Source organism: Oncorhynchus masou, chromosome 28 (genome assembly GCF_036934945.1).
Source record: "Oncorhynchus masou masou isolate Uvic2021 chromosome 28, UVic_Omas_1.1, whole genome shotgun sequence".
NCBI lineage: Eukaryota > Metazoa > Chordata > Actinopteri > Salmoniformes > Salmonidae > Oncorhynchus > Oncorhynchus masou.
In genome coordinates, this window is record NC_088239.1 from 26599844 (window position 1) to 26613123 (window position 13280).

At 44.4% G+C, this 13280-nt stretch overlaps 1 pseudogene; it reads right to left on the bottom strand.

Moving 5' to 3' along the window:
* Positions 1 to 13280, bottom strand: part of LOC135517437 (anion exchange protein 2-like) — a 94055-nt pseudogene that overhangs the window by 9687 nt on the left and 71088 nt on the right.

Sequence of the window (13280 nt, forward strand, 5' to 3'; positions counted from 1 at the left end):
TTGTCTTACGTATCCTGTTGAAAAACAACAGCCAGAGTATAAATACAGTAATGTCCAAACACTTAATTTGCTAAAACGGCAGTTTTCCGTACTTCCATATTAAGAGTTGAGATCGTCTTTAGACTTAAGAGTGTTTTTTTCACTAAGCTGTCCTAGACAATTTGTAGGTGTAGTGGTAGTGCTGTACCTGTGTTTGAGAAGCAGGGCTCGGAGCACATTGGCGCGGTCCTCAGCCTTGATCTGGTCTGAGATGATCATCTGCTCCACCACCTGGTGAGCGATGCCAGGCAGAGTCTTCTGGTCCAGGTCCAACAACACCGCCCCTGGGTGGCAGAGGAGACACGGCACACTGCAGTGAGGGCACACACAGATGTACACACACACACACACACACACTCTCTTTCTCTCCTCCTCTCCTACCATGGGAAATGGTCTTGCGGAGCTCCAGCAGGCTGCGGAAGGAGAGCGAGGCCACGTGGGGTTTTCCCCAGCGTTCCGTCTCCTCCTCCACGTCCTCCTCAAACTTGATCCAACGCGCTGTCTCCCGCCACTGCATTTCCTGGTTCTTATCCATGATCAGCTCGTTCAGCTCCACAAACACCTGAGAGGGAGAGATGGATGTTAAAGTGATCGTTCACCCAAATTACATATTGGTTTCCTTACCCTGTAAGCAGCATGTACAAGGTAAGACAGTAATCATTTATTTTGTTTACCTGGCCAGTGACCACTGTCTCCAATTGCTAACTTCGTAGCATGTTTGTCCAAAACCCAATGCAAGTCAATATCCATGATATTAGCATGTTCTGTGTAGATGCCCATGCACATCCAGGAGTCTGAAATGTTGAAACCAGCATCTCCTTCAAACACTTCAAACCAAGTTATTATTGAGGAAACTTGATTAGATTCAGTGAGGATCGGAATAACTGAACGATCAGGGGAAATTGTTTTTGATTAGCTTAAATGTGTCTAAATCTGCTTCGGTCCTTGCTATCCGGGATCCTTGGGATGGCCCTACCCAGTTGAAGTTGAAATGTAAAATGGTTAAGGTAAGGGTTAAAGTTAGGCAAGGGTTCCATTTAAGGTTAGGCAAGGGGTTAGGATTTAGGGTAGGGACGTCCCAAGTATCCCGGATAGCATTTCTTTGGCCATATTCTTCTGTTATTTTAGAATGAACGCTAGCTCTTCTCAGGATCATGCTGTTTCTGTAAAGACAGTCAACATTATAAGGAAGGGAATGCATATCCAGAGAACTACGTGTCCATATGTGTTGATCTACTTTCACTCTTCAAAATGTCAAGTGTGAAAGTAGTTGGCACCAGGCCTTGAACCTGCTGACTTCTGAAAACCATGCAAAATGTATCAGACCTGGGTTCAATTACTATTTTTAAATACTTTATTTGTGGTTGATTGAGCTTGCCTGGCTTAATGGACCAATAAAATAGTCCCCAAACTGCAAACCCAGTCCATCTGGCATTCTAGGCAGACTGGAGCAAAATGTTCAAAATATTTTAAATATTTTAAAATGGTAGTTGAACCCAGGTATACGGTGCATGTTGACATCAAACAGAAATGCACTCAACAGTGTTACTCTGTTATATTAGCACCCAACAAACATGCATTGAAATTATCCTCAAAGTCAATACACTTCGAAAATATAGGCCACGGACAGAAAATAGCCGAAGCAACTAGTAAACGCAACATTATTTCAGTCAAAACCATTTGAGTGAGCACCACAGACGCTCCGTTGAGATTAAGTTCTTCCCGAACATCCACAAACTGTGATGAGTAGAAATACAGTACAAATTTTAGAGACTGATGAGTAGAAATAATGAAGACTCGGATGGGTATAAATACAGTAGAATAGCAGAGACTCTGATGAGTAGAAACACAGTATTGCACCATTACAGCCTTATCACGTCACAACAGGCTGGTTAAAGAGAAACTATGCTGGTGAGTTAGTGCGACCCAACCCACTACTACCTGTTTTAGTACCAAGCCAACAACATAACTGATGATTAGCGAGTGATCATACAGTACCTACCCTCACGTGCAGACACACGGCGCCACATGCAAACCCACACTCCTGGAACCTGTGTCTGGCCGGCTAAGCCGCCTCACCTTCTGGGGCCGGGCCATATGGCCGGAGTAGTCCAATAGGACCATTCCGTCTGGCCGGGAGGCAGAACGGTACAGAACCACTGCCGGTAACGACTGGAAGGAGCGAGAGGGTGGGCTCATCACACTGACACAGACCCGTGCACAGAGCAGGCGACCCTTACATCTCCCCACACACACACTGTAGCTCGTACACACTCTTTACCATGAGGAACCTGTTGTTGGGGGCCTCTGTGTGTGTGCTATTAAAACATGGCTCCCTCTCTCAGGGAGCACCGGGTGTCTTGTTACCTGAACTCTTCGCTGCCTCTTTCTTTTTGATGTGTGAAAGAAAATAACTCATTCATTTTTAATTGTGTTCTGCCCCCTCTCCTATCCACATAAGATACTGTAGGGGGGCTGCGCCCAAACAGAGAACGAGGGGATTTTTTTGTTGCTGTATTTTCCAGTTGATGGAGGGGAGGGGGGGGGGTGTCAAGAAAACAATGAACCCCATTGACCTTTGTCTAAACTGAGCAAAACATAGAAACTGGTCTCCAAAGACAAACATCACCTACACGTGTCCTACATGGAATGTCTTAAAACAAGCAGCAACATCTACCTTCAAACCTTCCTCCTTGCCAAAAACCTCAGGAAATCCATGAAAAACATCTAAATGAATAAAACCCAAGCATACTATCTGAAACAAGGGACTATGTGACACTGTTTCCCAACACAAGCAAAGGAGTGGGTACTAATGCTCGTTTTTTCGGACGCTCACCTCATGTGGGGTCCGGTCCTTTTTTTGGCTGCGTATGCTGGTCTCCTGGTGGTCCTTGCCGACATGCACCACTTGGCCCTTGGTGCTCTTTCTGACCAGGTGTCTCCGTACCCCAGGGACATCCTCAAAACGATGACCTGAGGAGTAAAAAGTGAGAGATGAGTGCAAAATCATCACCATATATGGACAGGCATCGCAATAGAGGTTCATGATTGTCTCTATATAGTGATCTATCATGTATTGACATCCCCTTATTCTTTGTTTTGAATATGACTGTGGTGGCGATTGTGATCCCAAACACTGACTAACAGTGGTCAACAATCCATTGTAGTGTTGTAGCTTTTTCCCCAAACATTGATCTTCCTAACGGTGAGCTCTTGGCTCTGGGATGACGTTCCCACCATCAGGTCAAATCTCAGAGTCCCACAATCAGAGGCCAGGCTGCCGCTTTTTTTCCACCTGACCTTGCTGTGGCCTCAAACGAAGGACAACCTGGACAAGGAGGCTGGATGGCAGAGAGTCTCTCAGATATATCTGAGAGGGTAGGTGCAACAGGTTTGATGATCCTGTTAGAGATAGGAACCTTACCTTTATCAGTGGCCTTTTTTCCCTATTTGAGAAACACCCTGGTCGTTGAGCACCTTCATCAACTCTGAGGGTTTGGAAAAATGACAGCATTTTCTCCTATTGAACAAGTTGTCCTGTTGGTCCTTTTAGGAAAACCCAGCGAGTGAAACTGGAGAGCAACAAAGTATAATCTTCTGTCATGTGAGCCTCTTGTTCTTTGTCCAGGTTTTGCTGTAAGGTGTTGCTGTAACTCGTCCGACTTCCACGCAATGTCCACTGGAACCGTTAGTCCGCCCTAGAGGCTCCACGATGTGTCTGACTTCTGACTCATGAGTGTCTGGGCAGACCCAGAGTGGGACGGGCCTAACTGGATAACACTCTTGAAGGAGATGAGCTTGGAGGTGGGCGCAGTGCTGGCATAAAGCTGGCATGGGTATGAGGAACAGTCACCTCTACCATCTCAAGATCCAGTCCTTGCGTGTCCAGGACTGGAGCTCAAAGAAAAGCGGGGGAAAAAAAGTTGCCATTCCTTGACCACCACCTGACCTGGTTGAGGAAGAAACCGTCCGAGCGCATTAGCTAGCGGAGGTGCTAACAACCGGAGGGTTGAACAAAAAGGGGAAGGAGAGAGTGATCTAATCATTCCAATCATTGAGGAGCAGCCAGCCACAAAGGCACTTTCCCAGGCTGCTTTGCAGTTCTGGGAAGAAAATAAAAGATCATAGAATGAGGAATTAAAATTCACAAATAAAATGCGTCACCTATGTCATTTTCGGACCATTCTGAAACTTGAAGGGTTTATGACTAGTAATGTAATATAATCTCTATGCTGAGAGGAGAAAGAGGACAAATTAGAGGACAAAGGCCACACCATTTGTCACATAGCCACATGATGGCACTGGACCTACATCACCTACATCAGATCATCACCATGCATCTCATCAGCTTCCCTCTCATGTTGTTCTTTCAGATGACTTAGCTCTTCCCCATTGTTTTATTGTCACTAATGACTCAGGACTTGTGAACCAGAAGGGCAGCCTTCTCAATTAGCCACCAGGTTGGCTTGGGCCTGGTTCCAAGGGCCTCAGCTGACAGCGGGAACAGGCTAATTTAACAAGAGGACTTTGCTCCTGTCCGCCACACTCTGATAAGCTGCCGCTGTCCACTGAGGGGGTCGACCCACCCTGATGTAAATCACCTCTGGTGCCCCTGGAGCTGGGGACGTCACAGGGCAACGGGGGGCACACTGACTCATAGTGCCCCTCATTAATGTGCCCCCCTCTCTTTCATTCTCTGTTCTGAGCATTCCGACCTTCAGTGGAGCCAAAGACTGTTCTTCCACTCTAATCACTGTGCTCAGCTGGAAGGGTAATAATGTGGGATATCAAACAGGCCGAATTGCACGCACAAACACACACTCACAGCCGTCTTTAAAAGTTAATCTGGCAGAGCAGATGACTGCAGCACTCCAAAGTCTGGGAGAGTTTAGAGTACTGGGCTTCTGAACAAATCTCCCAATGGACAAAACAGCCTGGAAATGTACAAGAAGTTTGAACATAAAGAGAGAACCAACATGTCTTCTGAATTTAATAATACATTCAATAAAGTAAGCACTAAAACATTGCTTCAGTCGACAACAAATGAATGGCTGAACATGTAGGGGCTGTTTCCCGGATACAGACTAAGCCTAAACCTGGACTAAGAAGCATTTAATAGAGATTATTTTTAGTCTATGATTAGGCTTAATCTGTAAACCGGACCGAAATGTCTAAGTTGACGTTTCTCCATTTCCCCAGACTCACTCTTAATGCCATCCAAGTCGGCCGAGGCCAGGGTCTGCGCCTCACTCTCATCCGTGGGGATGCGATGGTACTTGGCCTGCTCGGCGCCAGTCATGTTGCCCGTACGCCGGCGCTCCTGCAGGTCGTAGCTGCGGCTGGCTATGCGGGTCAGAGAGGTGGGGTCAGATGAGTCACTGCCGGACAAGGTCGGACAGGGCTTTCTGGGAGGGGAGAGAAAGAACAGGGTTAATAACTTTAAAGTCAATAAAAGTTAAGACTTGAGCCTGAGTGGTGTACTAAGAAAGCAAGCTAGATCTACTCAGGCTTTTATAAAGCTAGCCAACTTCAGTTAGCTTCACATTCCAGGTCAGGCTTCATCCGTACTACGATGGTAGATATTGATCGTCCACCTCCCTCCAACACTAGCAGGCTTGTAACACCACCGAATGCTGAAACATCAATCCATGGGTGAGTCAGTGCCACATTTTTATTTGTGCCAAAATCTAAATGAAAGAAAAAGTTCTGGCAAATTTAGCAGAATATTCCCCACTCATAGCGCTCCTTCGATCTGTGGAATAGCTTATTGCATTGTGATCATAGACCAAGCTGACTCCACACTCCAAGACTGCTTCCATCACGTGGACTGGGACATGTTTCGTATTGCGTCAGATAACAACATTGACGAATACGCTGATTCGGTGTGCGAGTTAATTAGAACGTGCGTTGAAGATGTCGTTCCCATAGCAACGATTAAAACATTCCCTAACCAGAAACCTTGGATTGATGGCAGCATTCGCGTGAAACTGAAAGCGCGAACCACTGCTTTCAATCAGGGCAAGGTGTCTGGTAACATGACTGAATACAAACAATGCAGCTATTCCCTCCGTAAGGCTATCAAACAAGCTAAGCGTCAGTACAGAGACAAAGTAGAATCCCAATTCAACGGCTCAGACACAAGAGGCATGTGGCAGGGTCTACAGTCAATCACGGACTACAGGAAGAAATCCAGCCCAGTCACGGACCAGGATGTCTTGCTCCCAGGCAGACTAAATAACTTTTTTGCCCGCTTTGAGGACAATACAGTGCCACTGACACTGCCTGCAACGGAAAAATGCTTACAGCTCAAATAGGTCCACAGACGATGCAATCTCAACCACACTGCACACTGCCCAACCCATCTGGACAAGAGGAATACCTATGTGAGAATGCTGTTCATCGACTACAGCTCGGCATTCAACACCATAGTACCCTCCAAGCTCGTCATCAAGCTCGAGACCCTGGGTCTCGACCCCGCCCTGTGCAACTGGGTACTGGACTTCCTGATGGGCCGCCCCCAGGTGGTGAGGGTAGGTAACAACATCTCCTCCCCGCTGATCCTCAACACTGGGGCCCCACAAGGGTGCGTTCTGAGCCCTCTCCTGTACTCCCTGTTCACCCACGACTGCGTGGCCACGCACGCCTCCAACTCAATCATCAAGTTTGCGGATGACACAACAGTGGTAGGCTTGATTACCAACAACGACGAGACGTCCTACAGGGAGGAGGTGAGGGCCCTCGGAGTGTGGTGTCAGGAAAATAACCTCACACTCAACGTCAACAAAACTAAGGAGATGATTGTGGACTTCAGGAAACAGCAGAGGGAACACCGCCCTATCCACATCAATGGAACAGTAGTGAAGAGAGTAGCAAATTTTAAGTTCCTCGGCATACACATCACAGACAAACTGAATTGGTCCACTCACCCAGACAGCATCGTGAAGAAGGCGCAGCAGCGCCTCTTCAACCTCAGGAGGCTGAAAAAATTTGGCTTGTCACCAAAAGCACACAAACTTCTACAGATGCACAATCGAGAACATCCTGGCGGGCTGTATCACCGCCTGGTATGGCAACTGCTCCGCCCTCAACCGTAAGGCTCTCCAGAGGGTAGTGAGGTCTGCACAACGCATCACCGGGGCAAACTACCTGCCCTCCAGGACACCTACACCACCCGATGTTACAGGAAGGCCATAAAGATCATCAAGGACATCAACCACCCGAGCCACTGCCTGTTCACCCCGCTATCATCCAGAAGGCGAGGTCAGTACAGGTGCATCAAAGCTGGGACTGAGAGACTGAAAAACAGCTTCTATCTCAAGGCCATCAGACTGTTAAACAGCCACCACTAACATTGAGTGGCTGCTGCCAACACACTGACACTGACTCAACTCCAGCCACTTTAATAATGGGAATTGATGGGAAATTATGTAAATATATCACTAGCCACTTTAAACAATGCTACCTTATATAATGTTACTTACCCTACATTATTCATCTCATATGCATACGTATATACTGCACTCTATATCATCGACTGCATCCTTATGTAATACATGTATCACTAGCCACTTTAACTATGCCACTTTGTTTACATACTCATCTCATATGTATATACTGTACTCGATACCATCTACTGTATCTTGCCTATGCTGCTCTGTACCATCACTCATTCATATATCCTTATGTACATATTCTTTATCCCCTTACACTGTGTATAAGACAGTAGTTTAGGAATTGTTAGTTAGATTACTTGTTGGTTATTACTGCATTGTCGGAACTAGAAGCACAAGCATTTCGCTACACTCGCATTAACATCTGCTAACCATGTGTATGTGACAAATAAAATTTGTCAAATTTGATTTGATTTATGTCTATGATTGGATGCGGCTGTCAGTTAGCCCGCTAACAAATTTCAAAACACGATTCAGAAAGCAAACGCTGTCATTACTAATATGATAGGAATTTTTTAACACACAAAAGTACATTTGATTAATAAAATATTTAAATCAGTAGTCTTCCTCAAATGAAGGTTATGGTGACACACTCTTTGCGAGAGGGAGAGAATCGGTTTTCATTGGTTCTCAACTCGTGGCTCAGACACTTCATGATAAAATGGAGTTATCCCTGAATTAGCCTGCCCCGGAGCAGATTAGTTCTGAAGGATATGTTGCCATAGAAATGTACCTGGCTAAAAGCTGTGCCATTTTTGTGGTGTCGGTTATCCCAAGTTGATCTCAGAGTTGACCCAAGTTACCTCGCTAACTCCTCAAACTTGATTCATAGTATAGGGCTCTGAAGTGGGCTACACAACTTAACTCATTTTTAATTTAGGGGCCAATAGATGACAAAATTTACATTTTCTAAGATAAGAGGAGAACGGTTTGTTGGTCTCCTTCAACATTCCTTGGAACAAACATACAGGAAGCCAATTTCACAGAAGAAAAAATAAAACGGGTGCACTAAATCCTAAAAATGTCATCATAAACTAAGGAGTGAAGATGCCCACTTAGAATTCGTCAGTCCAGCAAACAGATCATTCCCAAAACCGACACTCACTCACCTAAAGATGTCAAACTGTCTCCTAAGCACTTTATGGTTGTTAAAAAAAAAAAAACTTTGGCCGTTACTTTCCCCAACTATATTCAGAAGTTCCCTCCCCGGTCAGAATAATCCACTTGTTTGGCATCTCTATCTTCCAATGTATAGTATTGCAGTTTTAGTAGTACTATTAGGAGGAAGTCCACACAGAGCAAAACTTCTGGCAGACTGGACAAAGCACTAATGTGTCCTGAGACTAAATACCATAGGTGGAGAGAAGGAGAGGTGTGTTAGTAGGAAGGGTCAGTGTTCTGTTCTCTATGGAGACAGTCAGACAGGTGAAATATGTGTTGTTGCAAGGGGATGAATCATGTCCTATTAGATCAGAACCCTGCAGGCTGACTGGATGCCGGGAACATGGTAACGTACAGTGTGTGCCGGCCTGCCTGGGTGAGACCGCGCGCACACACACACACACACACACACACACACACTCTCCCTCTCTCTCTCTCAATCAGTGACTGAGAACGCCTCAGAGCAAGCAGTATCAGGCTAAGTGCGACAAAAGAGTCCTTGTCGTGTTGTGACGCAAAGCAGGGTGACACTTCATCTGGCAAAAATGATCTCACCCAATCATCTCATTACGGTAATAATGAAATAAAAATATGGGTGTATTCAGAGAGGTGTACTCACTCGGTGGAGGCGGCATCTTCAGGTTCGGTGCCCACAGCAGACTGAGGCACAACCTCCATCCCTCGGGCAGGGTGGGGACTGTCTGTGGTAGGTGTGGCCAGGCGATCTTCATCTGACAGAAAGAACTATGGAGGGAGTAAGGGCACACATGACATGAACATTCTGTATATTCAACATACTATTGAAAATAACTGCAATAGGGTTTACGGTAAAGGGGGGGGAAAACAATACAAATATGTAGAAAATGAATAGACTTAAAATCATTCAGAGGGATTCATCACAAAACCTAGACCACAACAAAAGAAATATCCACATTAATGGGGAATTTTCACAAAATGTTGTCATCAGAGAGCGGCACATACTGAACGAGAAAGCTTGGTTTATTGCTTTTGTAAAGTTGAATGTTTCCTGCCTATGACTATTTCATTGGCAAAGTGGGCAAACTGTGAGCCATCATATTCATGCACAAAATACCTAATAATGAAAGAAAATCATTGTCATTTGGAATTCTGTAAAGTTAGTGTGGGAGAGGTGGGAAAATGATTGTTGTCCATCAATAATGAGAAACCACCTGGTTTGGACAACTTAGATGGAAAGCTACTGAGGATGGTAGCAGACTACATTGCCCCTCCTGTGTCATATCTTTAATCTGAGCCCGGAGAACAGTGTTCATCTTCAGACCTGGAGGGAAGCTAGTCATTCCACTACCAAATAACGGTAAACGCGCCCTTTACTGGTTCTAACAGCTGACCAAAATCAGCTTGCCGCCGGCTCTTTTCAAACGTTTAGAAAAAGGTTGTTTGATCAGGTACAATGCTATTTCTCTGTGAACAAATGAACAACAGACTTTCAAGCGTGCTTATAGAGAAGGTCACTCAACATGTACAACAAAGGACTGGTGATTGGCTGAAATAAATGGATAAGTTAGTGGGAGCTTTGTTAGATTTCAGTGCAGCCGTTGATTATTGACCATAAAATCGGGAAAAATCTATGTGTTATGGCTTTACATCCCTGCCATATCATGGGACGAGAGCTATCTAATAGATCACTGAGGGTTCTCTTTAAAATGGTAGCTTCTCTAATGTTAAACAAAGATATGGCTGTTTTGAGGAGACTAAACTGCTTGGTGTCAACTTAAGACTGGGGCGGCAGGATAGCCTAGTGGTTAGAGCATTGGACTAGTAATCAAAAGGTTGCAAGTTCGAATCCCCGAGCTGACAAGGTACAAATCTGTCGTTCTGCCCCTGAACAGGCAGTTAACCCACTGTTCCTAGGCCGTCATTGAAAATAAGAATTTGTTCTTAACTGACTTGCCTAGTAAAATAAAAAATAAAATAAAAAAAATAAAATAAAAATAAAATTGTCAAGGCATATTGATTCAATTGTTGCAAAGAGGGGAGAGGTATGTCTGTGATAAAGTTATGCTCAGCATTTTTAAACACCACTGTCGATAAAACAAATCCTGCAGGCTCCAGTTATCTAATATCGACCATCGCACAGCGATGTGATCAAGTTCTGCAAAGAAGGAACTAGAAAGGCTGCAGCTGGCCCAGAACAGAACAGCAAGTCTTGCCCTTCAGTGTACACAGAGGGCTAATGTCAACAGTCTGCACGTCAGTCTCTCTTGGCTCAAAGTAGAGGAGAGATTGACAGCATCAATTCTTGTTTTTGAGAGAAATATTCAAATTTGCCAGTATAGTCAACTTATATATAGCTTTGACAGACATACTTAATTTCTATGTTAATGTTTTAAATATATGTAAATTGTCTTTGTCTGTAATGTATTTTTAGTTATGTGTCAGAGCCCAGGAAGACAAGCTGTCGCCATTCACGTCGGCTAATGAGAAGCCTAATAAAATCAAACTAAAGAGAATAATCAAACTCAAAATGTAATACATTTCAACTCTGTATCTGACATGGTACTAGTGTCTTTTAATGCTGTTGCCCATAACCATGTGTGTGAGGTGTGTACTTTTGTTTCAAAGTAGATTTGTTTAACACTACCAAGAAACACTGTGTGACCGACCCGGAGTTAGCCCACTGCAGTAAAAGGTTATTAAATGAAACATGGGAGAGGCCAAAATGTCATAAATATGCCAAATTTGATAAATAATTTTAGATAAAAATGTTAAATATACAAGGACTATTTTATGGATTACATTTTGTAAAAACATCCCGAAAATCATGGTCTTTTTTTCATCAGGGTTTTGTGAGAATTCACACCCTTGAGCATTTCTTTTATATTTCAAGAATAAAAGAAAGCTTCATATGAGAAAAATCACAGGTCAAAACCGGTCATGTGTGGCAGAACACAATAGTTGTCAGTGATATAACAGTGTAACCCCAAATCAGTTAAATAATTCATTAAGCTTGTGTTTAAATATTCATAGAGGAAAATATGATAATGCTGACAGGGGGGTTCAATCTGTTGAACCACAGCTACACTGCAAAAAAAAAAAAAAAAAAACATGTCAGTGTTCCAAATGGCACCCTATTCCCTTTATAGTGCACTACATTTTTTTTTTTTTTACCTGGGCCCTGATCAAAAGTAGTGCACTAAATAGGGAATAGGGTGTCATTTGGCACACAGTCCCAGTATCAGTGGAGTAAGATATGCATATTGCCTTACGCCATGGTTTCCCAAACTGGGTCCTGGGGCCGCACCTGGGAACATGTTTTTTTTTTTTTCCCTAGCACTACACTGATTCAAATAATCCAAGCTTGAGGAGTTGGTTAATTGAATCAGTTGTGTAGTGCTAGTACAAAACGTACAACCAGGAGGGGCCCCAGGACCGAGTTTGGGAAACCCTGCCTTACGCTAAGCTACCTATGGTTCATGTTTAAAAAAAAAAAACAACTGACAAGACAACTGAAGTTAAAGCGCATTTGAAAACATGAAAGGTGTCATTACATGTACGTCTTCTTTGACGGTGTCACAATCTGTCTCAGAGAGATGGGTGTGGCTCTCTCCACCCTCTTCCTCATCATCTTCCTCATCCTCTCCTTCCTCAATGGCGGTGTTGCTGGTTGGGCCGGAACTGTCCTTGCGCTCTCTTTCCTTCTTTTTCTTCTTGCCGCTCTTCTTCCTCCTCCCATCAGAGGGCAGCTTGGACAGGGGGTGGTGGATGTGGTGCGAGGAGTGACGGTGGTCTGCAGCAGGGAAATGGTTAGTAGATCAAACATTTTGTGTGGTTTTCAGAGGGACTTATTTTATTAGTAAATCAATGGTTTATATTTACGATTCACAGAAAAGGTAATCCACTCCACAATTTCTAAAAGTATGTGAGCCACCTACGCATGTGTGCAAGTTGTGTGAACAATTGTGTGTGTGCTTACATTCAAAGTCCTCCTCGTTGTAGGTGCGGTGCTGCTCGTCGGGGACCCTGGGGGCAGAGCTGAGAATCTGCTGAAAGCGTTGGACCCCCAGAGATTTGTTCAAGTCCCCTTCATCCTCCTCAACCGCTCCTCGCATGGACGAGGCTGATGGCGCCTCCGGCTGAGAGGAAGAGCGGGAGGACAGGGTCAATTTAGATCAGTCAGGGAAGACAGGAAAAGGTATTGGCTTCATCTCAATTAATCTTTCTGTGATTCCTCGACTCCTTTTAATTGTATTGGAGGAGAAGTTCCAAGTTCCCTCTCCCCTCGAACCTTCTCCAATGGGTTTTGATAAGGACGCAAGGAATCAAAGAAAGACGAATTGAGAAAGAACCATGTTGAAGGCCCCATTCAGAAACAATCCCTAGACCCACAGTAAATCTGAACGGTTTGGATAGACATAAATCAGTATAGTGAAAATGTAATCAAGTCTTCTAAATGTTATAGCTACAACTATATTGCTAATACTTATCCAATTCTTTCAGATCAACATGGGAGTGCCAAGGAACTTTTTCTGGGACTGGGCCATTGTCCATTTTAGGCAATCTATTTATTCAGATTTGCTCTATGAGGTTGTTCGCCGACTTCATTCATCCCTATTCCCCTTGTCAAAGCCATGCAGCTCGAACCAAACT